The 16271-nt window shown below is 33.6% G+C and overlaps 1 protein-coding gene across 2 annotated transcripts in view; it reads left to right on the top strand.

Annotated features, from left to right (window-relative positions):
- The window catches only part of LOC118188266 (zinc finger protein 423-like), a 171608-nt gene that overhangs the window by 52509 nt on the left and 102828 nt on the right, over window positions 1–16271 (top strand). The window lies entirely within an intron of this gene.

Genomic DNA, 16271 nt, shown 5'->3' with positions numbered 1-16271 from the left:
TTATTCTCAGTTTGGTGTAAAAATAACCGTAATTACAGCCGATTGTAACTTTAAAACAGGGCTGGCGTCAAATATAGGTGATATAGGCTGCTGAAGGTTAGGAGGGAACGAACTATGAATGATAACTGAATGAAAAGTATATTTGCTTTGAATGCTTTACATGCTTAATTTGTACCGGGCCCCAGATTTACTAATCGTCTAGACCCGTGTCTGTGTTAAAACTATAAATTTTTGTACTTCAAAGATTTATGGTAGCTTTGAATATCTATTGAGAAACAGTATCTCGTATTAATTGGTGATTTTTAACTCTTTCGGTAAGGAAAGGATGTATTTTTTAATGTTCTTACTTAACGCCGTCGGCAGGGAAGTTGACCTTACGAGGTGTGTGTGTGTGTGTGTGTGATTATGGCAAAGCTTTGAGGGCTATCTGCCTAAGGGGAGGGATGCCTTCGTGGAGGACTTTCTAAGGGAAACTGGCTCGTATACACGTTACACAGTTTACCTTACGAGGAAAGAGGTTATCACCCATTTACTCCCTGTCGGTGGATCCATTCATTTCGCAGTGCCTCCTGGGGATGTGAGCTCTGTGACGGAAAAAAGCTCACGGATCAATGCAATTGGAGAAGTAATTGGGAATATTTTTGTAGCTCATTCTGACGGAGGTTTTGCGAAGCACAAATGACAAAAGACCAAACTTCATTCCTAGGCAAGCAGACCTACGGAAACTGGCTTCAAGATTTTGTCTAAATGCTCTAGCTATTAAACTTATACCCCAGTCTATGAAAAGCTGAACTAATCACAGCGAAGCAAACACGAACTAGCATTCGATCGGCGATTTCGCTGACTCAGCTGCAAATTCACGCATGCTCAGTTTTACCTTCAGTGGCTGGCTACGTCTTAAGCCCTCACTCATAGCTGTGAACCTTAGGATTACGGCAATATTAATGGCTGGATTATTGTGTCAATGCTCCCTTAAATGCCTCGACGTAATACGATATATGATGTATGATGTATGATGTATACGAGGCATCCCTTAGATGCCTCGTATACATCACTTTTCAAACCATCTTAAGAGGGTAAACTAAAGAGTTTTAAATGCAGGTTGTAGAGATAAATGCTATAGATAGAGAATGTTTGTTTTCCGAATTTCTTCCATAATAACATGAGAAGGAAAACAAACAATAGTTGGAGTGGACAGAAATGCAAAAGGTGTCTCACTTTTAATTCTCGCTAAACAAATACTCTAACCGCAAAATATCCATATAAAAGTCGTAAGAAAAAGTTTTTGTTCGACTGCAATATTTGCTAAGGTATTTTCATAGGAATATTAAGGAAGTAATAGAACATTAGTGTTGTTTATTAAGTTTCCAATCATTCTGTTTCAGTTTCCTTGGCTAATAAATAATGTACATTACTTTTTTTTAGGATTAATACCATAATAGTCTCACTGCAATCATCTGAAATATTAAATTTCTTTCTCCGCCATTAGAATCATAATTTATAATCAATGCCAAATATTTATCCTATTTCATCACTCAAAAAATTAAATTAATGAGACACATCATATTTGCTTCTTTTTAATTGCAGGTCTATATCCCATTTTCAATGCTTCATTTTCCTTGTCGAAATTTGCGTTTTTGTATCTGTAACACGCTTGTGGTTGCGACCGTCAATTAAAATATTTGAAAACTATGTCTATGTCTAATAAATGCCATTAATTGCAATGCAATAAATCATGAACATGTTCTCCTTGAGAAAATTATGTAATATAACAAAATAGATAGTTATATTGTGACAAAATTGCAAATCGGGAGTTGTCTTTTGCCCTTAATATTTTTTATATGATGGCAACAGATTCCGTGACAAATTGCTCACCAGCTATTGGTCGACCTCATATCTAAATTGATATTTTTCACAAGCTGAAAGACAACAACAAAATTTATGAGTTGTCGTTATAACCACGCTATGATTAGCCAATTAATTTAATTGACCATAAGGGACTACGCCTGGCTCATTTATTCCAAATGGGATCCGAAGCAAGAAGCTTCGTGCAACTCACCTACCTTGATCTTATTTAATTATTATATTAAAACTGAATTGCAGTCGTGTTCTCAATGTTTCATGTTGTCATATAATATTTGAGGTTTAAATTGGTATTTTTTATTATTCAGTAGCTACGTAAAACATCCACTAATTTGTTGTTCGAATTTTGCTAATAATAGCAGGAATTTTTAGTCCAAAAGGGACGTTCCTTATTGTCTCGAAAAGGTATTTTGCGTTGAATCTTTATAAACGGTGTGTCACGCGAGACTTTCTATCGGAAATCCAAAAGATATGCTGTTTATAAATATTTTTTTATTTTGAAGTTGAATCGAATTTTATGTGGCGTAAGCGCCAAGAGCACATTTAATAAATGAAGTAAACACACAAAATGTTAATAATGAAAGGGTAAAAAAAAGTTTCGTAAAGCCACCTTAGCAATCTCAAATAGTCGCCAGATAGATTAAAATTAATTGGTTTTAGACATCTGCATACCAGGAATATTTATTTTGCTTTGCGAACATAAGCGATATATAAAGGTTATTTGATGTCTTAAATGATAAAGAATCGCTGCTTTAAACTCGTCTATGTTTATGTACTGCGTTTCTGTATCATAAAGACCACTGTTCCTCGTTTTGCGGAACCAATTAGCCTATCCAAAAGCCTCTAATAAGCACACTCAGAGACAAAGCATATATACATGCATCTATATATAAGACGAGATTTTTTTTTTTTACATTTTATCTCATAAAGCTTCGATGCACGTTCGTATCTCATACATTTAAAAGATGCTACGATATTTTTTGAAGGTCAAATTGGTAGTCTGAGAAGGACAAAAAAAAAAAAAGCTATCAACGTCCATTATACACGAGCATGCGTACGACTGAGTCATCGCTCCATTTACATATTGATATATCTCAAACTGCATACACTGCTAGGTATACCATCCCCAAGCCACACACACAACAAGTCACTGACAAGAGGATAATATAACAACAAAAAGCGCAAGATATTTATCGGGAAATTTCAATCCAACCCTTCGTGTTTCGAAGCATTTACCACCTTTGGGCAAGGTTGACGAATTTATTTTAAGTTTTTCTTCTCATTAAACTCCATATTATCAGTCATATATTCATTCGTACCTTTCGGGATGAAAAATAGCATAATTAATGACAAAAATGCGCAGCTTGCGCACCTGGGTATGACTAATAAAGAACCAAGTGAACCCAAAAAGTATATCAACCGGTTTTGGCGCATTTCCGCTCATTAAAGCAGAGGAACACGACTAATTTAGACTCAATAAATCAATAATCGGCTGGCAAATTGCCACTTAGGCGAGAGATTATCATCAGCAAATATTTACACGCCGGGACCGGACTAATCTCCAAAATCTTGGCGACCTTCGTGGACAGAATGTGTGTGTGTGTGTGTGAGTAAGTGTCAGGGGCGACGTAGATTTCCATCTTGACTGGAGGGGTTATGTCATAGAAGACCCTACTAAAACATAGGTGTTGATGCTCTGTCTTGCTTCGAATACATCATACTGACGTTGTATTGCTTAAATAAATGCTTTTAAATAACTAATGAAATGCTATTTAGTGAAGGTAGCGTGGTTGCTGATAGCATGTGGTAATAATGGGGGCTGGAGTACTAAGTAATCAATCACAATTTTTGACGTTAGAAACGTTTTGCCCCAATTTTTCCATTTTTAGGCACAGCTTCATTACCTTGCATTGTGCTGCCAGGTTTAATATTTATCATTTTTTGTCCTTTTCTTCGCCGACAAGATAGTGAATCCACATGGTCTTATCCACAGTTCAGTCGATAGTCTTTACTATTTACAATCTTAATTATGCTGCAGCGTCTTAAAATGTGTCTCCTAGAGACTGTGTGCAAGAAAATGATAAAGGTTTAGGTGGTAAGTAAAACTAGGTGAAATTATAGGTGGACAGAGATGCGAATCATGAGTGGGTTGTAAAGTTTCTGCTGCTAATAATACTATATGTCTCTACAGGGTGATTCTAAATTGTTTTTACAAATTATGAGGTGTGATAGTATTCCTCCAGTTAAGCAATAATTACCATAAAACATAGGGTCGCATTCCAGAGGCAGAAAAAAGGAATTTAGAATTCCAACCTGAACTTACAACAGTGTTACGAGAACGAATAAACGATACCAAAAGTTGCACAATCAGTTTAGTTAAAAACTCACAGAGAATGCACAAAACGGATAAAACCGACATTTTGGTGCTCGAGTGTTAATTCGAGCTCAGACTTTGATGGCAAACACTCAAATGCACATCTTTGGTTGGCAAGGAATCATCCTCGCAAACGATTGCAACAACTAAATTATCTAATAAAGGGCTGAATATTATGAAATGAAACCTTGTTAACTGGTGAAAATGGGAAATGTCAGAAGAGTGTGGGTGATCAGGCATAATTTCATATCCCAAACTGTCAGTTTGCCATATTGTTGGTACTGCCAAACGTAATCGGGCGATATCCTGAAGAACTAAGACTCCGTGTCTATTCGCAAATGCATAACAAATTGCGCCTTGTTAGACATGTGCCGCATATTTGTATAAGGTCGAGCTTCGTATATCGTTTTTGGGTCCTTAATTCTATGAAGTACTAATTCTTCTCCCCCCTTTTTGTTTGTTTGTTATTTTTATTTTATTTTATTTATTTATTAGAAGCAGCCTCGCTGCCAGCCTTCGTCTGGCTTTTAAATGTACCGGAAAAATGGCTGAAGGGAATACCAAACGTTAAATTTAAAAACTGCGTAGAATTTTACTCTGCAGAACAACTTCATAAAAAAAGTTATTACGTATAACAAAATTACAATCAAATAAGCAATATCCATTAATACAAATATTAATTAACCTAATAAATAAATTAACCAACTTCTCTTTGCAAAATCTTAAGAACTCAAATGGTATAAAGAAGGTTAAGAACTTTGCTTCCTAAAAATATCACTCTAAACTTTTCAACATCTTAAAAACAGTGAAATGAGCAATAAATAACATAAAAGAATACAAAAAACAAAAAATTCTGAAAAGCAAAGTATAATTAATGATATTTTATCTTATATCTTCAATAGAAAAAAATTACAATGAAATAAGCTATATCTCTTAATACAAATATTAATTATCCTAATAAAAAAATTAACCAACTTTCCGTTGAAGAAAAACAAATCATGCCAAACTTTTCAATATCTTACAAACAGTGAAATAAGCAATAAATAACATAAAAGAATACAAAAAACAAAAAATTATGAAAAGCAAAGTATAGTTAAGATATTTTATCGTATATTTTTAAGAGAAAAAAATTACAATGAAATAAGTTATCCCTTAATACAAATATTAATTATCCTATAAAAAAATTAACCAACTTTCCGTTAAAGAAAAAAAATCATGCAAAACTTTTCAATATCTTACAACAGTGAAATATGAAAAAAAAAAAAAAAAAAAAAAAAAAAAAACATGAAAGCAACTCAAAAAACATAAAATTTCGGGCAGAATTTTACTCTGCAGAACAACTTTATGAAAAAAAAATCAATAAAAATGTATTATATATATAAAAATGACATTGAAATATGCCAATCTCTTAAAAACAGTCACATAAGAAATACGATGAAAAATTGTTGCCAAACCCATATTTCTAAAAGAATGAAACTATTCAAAATGATGCGATTTCATCAAAAATCTACCAACAACAATAAGACAGGAAAATTGTTGCCAAAATCACATTTTCAAAGATGTGAGATGTGAGAAGTGTACTCGGAAGCTTCATTTAAAAAAAATTTCAAAAATACAAAATATTATCATTTTTCCAAAATTCTTTTTGTAAAAGCAGTCGCAAGGATAAAAGTTTAACGTGTCCAAAAATCAAATAAAAATAAACTGTACATTTTTAAAAATAAACGTTTTTAGAAAAAATTCCGTTGAAAAGGTGTTAAGCTCCCTTTGTTAAATAAATTCGTATTTAATCGATTTATTGAAACACGAAATTTACTTCGAGGTGCACTTGCTCTTGTCTAGATGCACCTACTATGTACCAAATTTGGTAACCGTGGGTCTATTAGCTAACACTCGGCGCGAACGAAAGACACACACACAGACACTTTCTTTTATTATATGTAGAGATTTTTATTTATTTATTATATGTATATAATTTTTTTTTGTTAGTCGATATAGCAGTACATTACCACTAGCTCAAGAAACTAGAAATAGTCATCAAGTTGACAAATATATTACATGCATCAATGTTTATCTATATATCTATCTATCTATCTATCTCTCTCTCTCTCTCTCTATATATATATATATATATATATATATCTAAGTTCATACAACATATAGATATATATATATATATATATAGGAAAAATTTATGTAGTGCCAATAAATTGAGTCATTAAACTGGAGGAGAAAAAAGTTTTAAGCCTGAGATGTAAATCTATTTTTTGTTCTTAAAGCGAGAAAAATATAAGAACTGCTGAAACCAATTAAATTAAAAAATGATAAAAACTAAAGTTCGCTTTACATTTTCTTTTTCAATTATATATATACATATATATATATATAAGTTCAAAGGGTTTCATGTTAGCACAGAGGTTTTAATGCACACTGTTAATCATGTTTACAAGAAATAGGTGTCTGCTATTAAGGCACGGTGCAACAGAAGTCATGTGCTAACAAGATATCCCTCAAATCGTTTTGAAACAACGTAATACGTAGGCCATTGTAATGGCCCGACTTGAATGATTGACATTGCTTGTTGTGATAGAATTTCTTCTGAATTAAAGACTTAAATCTGAGTGGATTTTACATAATACTTCGAACATATTATAGAGAAGAGACTCTTAGCCTTAATAGAGCGTATGAATGGAGTAAATTGTTTTAAGATTGCTCGCACATAAATACAGGATGATCCGGATTATGTTGGCCCCCAGCCTATTTTTCCGTAAACATCAGTTCCTGTTGTGCTATCGTCAACAATCATTACTAGTGACAGGTTCTTAAAGATGTGCATAACATTCTTAAGGGGGGAAGGAAATGCCCTGATTTATCACAAAAGACGTTTTCTTTCCGCAAGACAATAGCCCTGCCCGCATATTACCGTCTTCATGATTTACACCTTTACAGGAACTCGATTGAAAGCTATTGCCTCTACATTCTAGCAATCTGGACCTTGCTCCAAGCGATTATCGCATGTTCAGACTATACAGTTTCTTGGAGGGTCAGCATTTCAATAGTGCCGATGACATGAATTAAACAATCAACTCATGACTTTGGCTTCTCGGTAATTTTTTCTATTATGCTGGTATCCAAGCGCTAGTGAAATGCTGAGATATGTGCATCATTTTAGTGACATGAAAGAAAATCTTTTAATATTGGCTAAGGAATAGGTAACGCATAAAAACACAGAAAGGCGGCTCTCCTGGCACCACCCAAAATATTCTTACTTATATTACGCATACTGGTGTTTTGTTTAACTACCTAAAGACAAAATGGTCCCAGCCATTCTATTAACGCCCGCTTGAGGTAATAGTAGTAATACAGTCAACTCTCGATTTGTTTAATCGGTAAATTAAACGGCCCAGTAAATTTATAGATGGAGATTAATCATTCACTGTTCAAAAAATTAAATATATAGATGGCGGAATAGTAGTAAAATGATTATCATAAATCATCAGCGTAAGATAAAGCTGTCTACGAAAAGTATATAAAGAAAAAATTGCTGGGAATAACAGCTGTCATATCATAATATGTAAGAAATGATTTTATCCACAACACTACATAATTTAATTATGGTTAATCCGGAATCTATAACTATTAAAATAAAATGTAAACTGATCAGTCATAAAAATAAATCCAATGTACAGATATTAATTTTCGGTTTCACGTAGGCCGGCCCGGTTCTAGCGTTTTGACATTTTAGGCCATTGCTATATTTGACATTCCACATAAATTAAACATACAAAACACATAAAGTAAACATTGCCAAGGTTTGTGGCCGTACGCAGTAAATTTTTTAAGGCTCTCCACGACCTAGTAATGGATAAAATGTTTAATTTTCATAAAGAGTTTTATTTTCACATTTGATGAAATGGGTTCGCTTAAATTAGAAAGCAAAAACAAAAAAAAAAAAAAAAAAAAAAAAAACATTTATTACTGCAAAAGAATAGAAAAAGATGTACAAATCTGGTTCAACAATGCCACGAAACGATTTAATGACAGGTTTACGACTGTTGCAGGTTTCTCTTAAGATCCATTCTGTCCATTCTGACTAGAGTCTTCGATTCTGGTTGATGTATCTCCCACAGATTTGTTAAACACTTTTGCTGGGATACAAGCAAAGTTCAAAATACATGAAAATAACATAATAAACAAAATAAATAGGCACATATATATAAGGGTATGCCAGATGAGTATGTACATAATTACAAAAGCATATTTAATACTCAGGTACTGCAATACTATGTAGGAAAATTCTGATTAATCTAATGCGCGGCAAAAGGACGCAGGTGCTCATCCTCATTGAGTATTTCATACTGAAACACGTTAAAATGCTGTTTACGTACTCATAATTCTTACCATTTTAAAAAACATTTCGTTCACTTTCTTTCCTAATGAACTTATTTAAAAAGGTCAATATTTAAGTCCATGTGTGGGAGTTTATTCTTCAGGAAATAGTTAGCATTAGTGATTATATGTAGATATCTTCTTTGAACATCTTGAAGTTTTCGCAAATCCATTTTAGTAAACGCAACCCAAGCTGGTGAAGCTAAAGTCAAAATATATCGAACCATACAGTTGTAAAGTAAACACTTCTTGTTCAAGTATAGTTTGGACTATTTGTCTATGATTAGGAATAGACAGCTGATCATTTTATTAGCTTTGGATGTAATATATCGTATATGGTGAATCCAAGTTAGTTTATCGCTAAGAAATACTCCTATATATACTTCACTTGCTTTGCAATTGGGACGGGTTCGTTGAAAAGCAGTAAGATTCTGTTGATAACTTTAGCTCATTTCCGGCCTTTAATAATCAGAACCTGTGACTTTTGGGCGTTTTACACAGATCTTCCATTTTTTGCACTACTCTCCAATGAGAGGATATGCTCTTGGAGTTTCTGAATCGGACTCATGTTAGCAGAGTTCACTGTTAGTGCAATATCGTATGAATAACCACTCAGCGTGGAGCTGTGATTGCAGATAGTCATCAAAAAGTTAGCCACATAGAAAACATACAATACAAGTCCAATAATACTGACATGGGTCACTCCAGCTTGAATAGTTCTTTCAAAGGAAGGACATTTCTAACTAAAACCTTAAACTTTCTGTTCGCAAGAAATGAAAGGCTGAAGTCAATTAATTTGCTGGTTAGCTCCTCATGCCAGGCACGATCGAAGGCTTTCGACACATCCAGCATGAGGGAAGCAGTATTTAGCTTAGAATGCAGGATTACCCCAGCGAATGTGCAGTGAATCTGCACCAAAATAAAGTGATCAGTGAAATCATGAAAGTTGGCACTGCGTTTCTTCGAAAAAATGAACTCTTTTAGGTATTTCATATGCATATTCCTATAAATTGTATCTTATTGGACGATTTTTATGCTTTTAGCCTGCTGAATATGCTGTCTAAAGGAAAAACCTATCACTCAGAAATCGAGTTATATGAAGTTATAATTTATCACTATGAAATGAAGTTTTCTGAGTTCCATCAATAATGAAACTCAGAAAAATAGTTAAAGAGAAATGGGAAAGCAATACTTGAAAAAGTGTTAAGAAAATCCCTTCTATCATTGGAAAATGCGATGCAGTTTTATTACCCAGAACGCAGACAAGCAAATCAATTGAAATAATTAATGAAATAATTAATTAATAAACAGTGAAATAATTGCTATTTCAAATGGTCAGAAACTTGAAACTTAATTCACTCGTCGGGAATGGCCAGTACACATCGGTCATTTACCCGTCTCATCACCGATACTGTTGCCAAAGATGCATCACAAGAGCTGGCCGATTTTACACCCAAGAGAATGGAATGTTTCATTCCAGTTTCGATGAAGAACACTCGGGAGACAAACCGCAGTGTCTCCTACTTCTCTGGCTCTATCCACAAGCCTTTCAAAAGAATTTTCGGATCTCCAGTATTTTAGTGGGTGCTATCCAGTGTCCCATCCATCACAAAGGACATTATAAATATCCAAGCCTTCTCCGGGATTCGAGCTCGTGTCTAAGGACATGACAGCCAGTAGGGCTAGCCGATCCGAATGGAACAGTGAAATAGCAAGTATACGAATTTTAAGCATGAATAAAAGGCTCTTGAATTCCTGTTAAAAATGTGTCAACACACTCTCTAGTTACGCAATTCTATTAATCTCGTTTATCTCACCACAGAATGGGGCTATATATTTCGATTGGTTACAGGTATTTCGATGGAATAGGTTATAAGGTTATATTACTTGTTACATTAAAGCTATAAAAAGTTTCCTTTACCTCATGGACATGAAAAAATATGAGGAGAATCATATTTTACCTTCATGTGGTCTTTTGCCAGCTCCCTGCTGTAAACTATTCATTGCCTAGGCCAGGGTTTCAATTACATACTATGTACACATTAAAGGAATCACAACACTTTCTTTCTTAACTTTGCCTAAAGGCTATATTATGTCTCAAAGCATAATAACATTTTGAAGTTAATCTCCGGGTTCATGGCTTGGACATAAATATGCATGGTGGACAAAACTTATTTTCTAAATTTCTAGTATCTTTTCTAACAAAAATCAAAAATGAGGATTTTACACGAAAAGTCAAAAGTTTAAGGCAAAAGGCTTTTAAAAACTGCTTTTACATACATTTAAACACCCTCTGAATGATGACCTATTCATATGTAAATTAAACGGAATTAAATTATTTACTGAAATATGAAAAAGATCTGCGACGTCTACGGTAATTTGTGTACCTCATTCATAAAAGCTTGTATCCCGTTGTGGCTAAGCAATTTACAATGCACCAAAGCTAAACCTGGTTTGATGTTCCTCACTCTAAGCCCCAAATGTTTCCTTTCAGGCTTCTTTTGCTAACACCCTCCATTAATTTGACAGAAAAATGCAAGGTCGCTTCTTTCTGTTTTGACCTCGCCTATTTCGTTTTTTGGTACAAGATAAACTAGGAAGTGGGCAACATATTTTATCTCTATTCGACGACATGTAATAATATGTTTCAAAAACTCGGAATGCTGCAAAGCAGATGATGCTAACGAACGATATCGATGTAAGACTACGTAATCTCTATCGTTAGTCGGTCATTACTCATTTATTGGATTAGTAATCAGTTCTTTGATGTAGGCTTTACTTTCATGTAATGTATTCTTAAAAATTGTTCATTTCTTTTTAAAGTAAATGTATCTTTATCATTATTATCATTGTTCATTAATCAAATTAATAACTGTTTATTTTAAGTTTTACACTGAAAGAAAATGTAATATACATATACTTCAGTAGGTGTGTATGCAGTTGGTTTGGGAAGGAGGAAATGTAATGCACGCCTTTTCTGATCTCAGTGAGTCTATCGAACAATGATTAATAGCGTTTGTTTCTAGTACATCTCTGTGTGCGTACGTTAAAAAAATCTTCACTTTATTCTAAAAAGTTTGAATGGAATTTTTCGTTCGATTTTATGCTGCCATTATGGATTTAGTGATTGAATAACAATAAGCAAAAATATTTCTGTGAGCAATGCATTTGTTGTCAAGCAGCTTATTGCAAGCAAAAGTGTAACTGTTTTTAAGCATTCTCATTATTCGTTAGTTTTGGTACCGGCGGACTATTTTTTGTTCCCTAAAGTGAACTGTTATGTTATAAAGCACTACTTTGCGAGGGTTTAAGAAATTTAGAAAATCATAAATGGCGCAAAATTGGGCCAGTCCAAAAACATTGTTTTGTACGACTCAGTGGAGAATCTATACGGATATTCAAAGAGATATAAAGCATGACAAAGAATGCAAGTAGCTGGCTAATCCGCAATTAATTTTTTGCTTTATATGTCAGTCATTTATCAGTCGTAAAACGTTTTAAATGCATTATGTACAACAGACCCCTCTTTATGCAAAGAGCGCTAATGATACATGAACGACCCAGCATTTCATGAATATTCTTGGGTCCCATGCCCGTATCGATTCTATGCTATTGTTAGTCCTATACCGATGTCCAGTACCATGTAATTTAAGCAAATTCTTTCTCCTTGATTATGAGTTATTATTAACCATAAATCTAAGCTATGTTGATGTTAATCTTACAACTGCTTCCATACTATGGCGATGTTGTCTTACTTTATGTCTATACTGTGCCGACGTCGATTCAATGCTGTGCGAAATTTATGCCAGTATCATGGAACATCGAACAACGCTGGTGGTTCTTGAGGCATTAACCGCTAGGAGTTTTGACCTCTAGGTTGGCGTTGTGCTGTGAGGCCTTTGGCTGGAATTAGAATAACCGCTTTTGCGTAACTTAGATTAGTATCTAAGTTAAACAAACATGAAAATGTTATTTGCGATATGGTAAATGCAAAATAAAGTTGAAACATAATAAACATAGATGAAGTAGATTATATATCAAGAAATTGTATTCTTGCGATGAGGACTTGAAAATTATTTGCAAAGTATATAAATGCGCTAACACTATAATAATAAAATACGTTGAGAGTAATGATGCCAGTATCAGTCCTACGCCGTGTCAATAGTATGGCAGACGCCGTGTCAATAGTATTGACCCTACGCACTTTCGATCATGCTTAAGTCAGTTATGCACAGGTCACATATAAGCATTGATACTCTTGCTCAGAATCCCACCCCAATCAAAACTCTAATACCGGTTAACTAATACCATTCTTGTGTCGATGTATCGTATTAAGACATTACGCTGTGTCGACCTGTATGAATATAAGCTCTCTTATCCGGCCTCATTCCAATCGGCTCTCTTTTCATCAAAATTTTGAATCTTGTTCAAATTTTCGTTTTCAATACTGGGAAAATACAATGGACCACCCCAAAATAACGAAAATGTAAGTTTTCTATGTATAATTTAAAATGCACTTGCACTTACTCTTCTGTTACTGCTAATTTTGTCGTCGAATCCTAACTGCTTTATATGCATATTTTGTATTGATTTTTATCTATTTATGTGCGTAATATTTAACATAATGATATTTTATTTAAATAAACAAGTGTTTACTAAATATCTATATAAAATTATATACATTTTATCCACATTTACAACGTATGCATACGTTTCTGTAAGCATTTACATGTTACCCAGTCATTTGCATATGTGATACGACTTATAACTGATTTCGAATTACAGCTGGCTTCATTATAGGTAGGTTAGTTAGAAGTATATTAATCAGTTGAAAACTTAATCAAGGGTAAATAGGAACTGCTGTAAAATGTTCGGTTAATCTTTGAATTATGGTAACTTGGCGATTTTTTGGCGACCAACCCTGCTACAGCAACCTTACTAAGTAAAAAATGATTTTTTTAATCAACATTTTTTTCCAACAATCTGTTAGTCGGATTACTCTTATGCTAGAACTTTTATGGAACAAACGTGCTTAATCATGATGAAGATTAGGTGCGAAATTGGGAGAAAGTGCAGAATCGCCCACTGCTTTCCGCGTTTTTAAGACTTGCACATACACGGTATCATCCATGTACACGTCGACCTATTTTCACTTAAAAAAACATCCAAGAATTGCACAAAAATGACATTGCGCACACTCTTGACTTTATCCATGTACACTGCTTAAGTCCTAGCTAGTAACCTTTATCACCTTACCAAAATGTCGCCAAACTACCTGTTACCATATTTCAAAGATCAGCCAAATGTTCAAATTTAGAATGCAAATACAAAAAAATGACAATAATTTGACAATACTTTCCGTCTTTTATTGAATTTTTTCTACTGCTTTTATAAATGTGTTCTTTGCAAAACACCCTAAAATCACTTCTGAAAATAATTTGCTTTTGTATGAAATGAACCAAATTTGATAAACGCAAATTTCTAATGCAAATAATTAAGAGTTATTAAAAAAATTAGATGGTACTTTTCCTTTTCGCCGGCGCAAATCTAGCCAAGCAGACTTTGTTGGCGACAACATACAGTATACACATAAAATTGTTAACAAATGTTAAATCTAAGAATTTTTTATTTTGAAGACATAAACATTTTAATATGGTTTAAAATTTTGTAAAAAGCCAATAAATTTGCAAAAAGACAAATACGTTACGCCGAGTTATGGCAAGCTTCCAACGCCGCCTAGATGAATGTGTTGTGCAGAAGGGGCATCATGTTCAAAAAGTAATCCACGCAATGGACAATGACTTACACATTAGTAAATGGCATACCTTTAACTATTAATTGACATAAGAGGTAATAACTAAATTACAGTTACTGTCTTATGGTATGCTTTTAATATCCTACTATGAACGCTGCCGCACCCTATTATATACATCGTTTGATAAACAATATTAATTTATTAAAATATTTTGACACTTCTTAATGGAAAAATTTGATTGCTATTGTAATATAGACCATTTATAAAGCGACTCCATTATTCGCAGACAACAATATTCCTGCAACATGGTATGAGTAAAAACTTAGAATTTTTTTTTTAATTAATTAAAAAAGTAAAGGAAATTTTGAAAAGTGATATATATCTGACTATTTTGGCACAATTACTTGTCATTCAAAGGGCGACTTAGGTAAATGAAATTAATTTTAATGTATTCATAGTAGCCGTTTTGCTTTGTTAAAAAAGTAGGTTGCCAACATTATGATATTAATTATGTTGTTTAAATTTCAGAATCAAGATATCCAAAAATTAACAAACTGGAACATAAAGTCATTTTAGAACATGCCAAAGAGAAACAAAAATTTGGCGCATTTCCATAAAAAAAAATCGGAAGAATTTGTTGACGGCAATGATGCCAAAAATCATTATGGTAACCCTAACGTAAGGAATGAAACATAATAGTAAATAACTATTTAAGAATGTTATTTTAATTCAGATGATAGGTTAATTTCACATATGATATTTTTTATTACAATTCGTAAATAACAATAATAAAACGGTGAACATAATAGTAATTAAGAGGGAGGTATAAATTTTGTTTTATCTCTTTCAGTTTTTTTTTTTTTTTGGTGTGTGTGTGTGTGTGTGTGTGTGTGTATGTGTGTGTGTGTGTGTGTGTATGTTATGTATGTTAACGTCTCTACATTAATTCGGTAAGAGTCGAGGTTGTCGAGCTGTGGTGTTTTTCACCCCATTTAGCATTGTTCCACAGCCGCTCTATTGTTTGTATATAACATTACTTTCGGATTCTAAGAAATTATATTTATGGTTGGTAGTAAAATGTTCAAGGCCGGCATCTCGTAATTTAATCGACTTATATGCTTTCCAGCTATAAGAATAAAAAATATTTCCTTTTGCGATAGTTTCCCTCATGATAGTCAATAAAAATTTTGTCGATTGATTAAGAACATCTATTAAAAAACATTCTTTTGATTCTCTGCACAATACGCAGAAAACCGCTTGTGGCGGAAGAACACATCCAATGACGTTCTTTCTTCGAATGAAAAGAATTTCGTCAACTTTAATAATCTTGTCACATGCACCAGTTTTCAGCGTAGTTCGAGCAATGAAAACCACATATGCCACATACGTATAACTGTTCCAATCAACAGTTGTATTGTAGTTCGTCTTCAGACGGAATTCATAAAATTCAATAAATATAATCTCCTTGCACCAAAAAATAGATGAGCATCGCAGCTGTAAGAAAGATTTTCGATCCTTCGGGCCAGTTTTATGTTCACAAGCCTCTCACTACAGAATTCTTATCTGCAGCGCCATTTCCCTGTTGAGTTATCGTTAAAATACAGTTTCATCTCGTGTTTTTCGAGCGTAATTTTCCATCATAAATGATGGCCTTTCTTTGAAAAAATTCAGTCGCAGACTTTCCGTCCTTGGACAATTCCCAAATAGTCAGATTCAACGCCTTATCAAAAGATTTAAAAAATAGCGACTTGAAAACTTAGATCGAAAAGCGTCGCCTATTCTAAATTTATACTCGGTGTGCAGTTGAGTGGGTGCGTTTTGGTAGATTTGGCGAATTTATGCATATATTTTGGGTGCGGTTTCTTACGGTTTTCTAAATGGAATAATACA

Source organism: Stegodyphus dumicola, chromosome 3 (assembly GCF_044657685.1).
Source record: "Stegodyphus dumicola isolate Sdum_Otavi_A_Nest chromosome 3, ASM4465768v1".
Taxonomy (NCBI): Eukaryota; Metazoa; Arthropoda; class Arachnida; order Araneae; family Eresidae; genus Stegodyphus; species Stegodyphus dumicola.
This window is presented reverse-complemented; position numbering and strand designations above follow the sequence as displayed.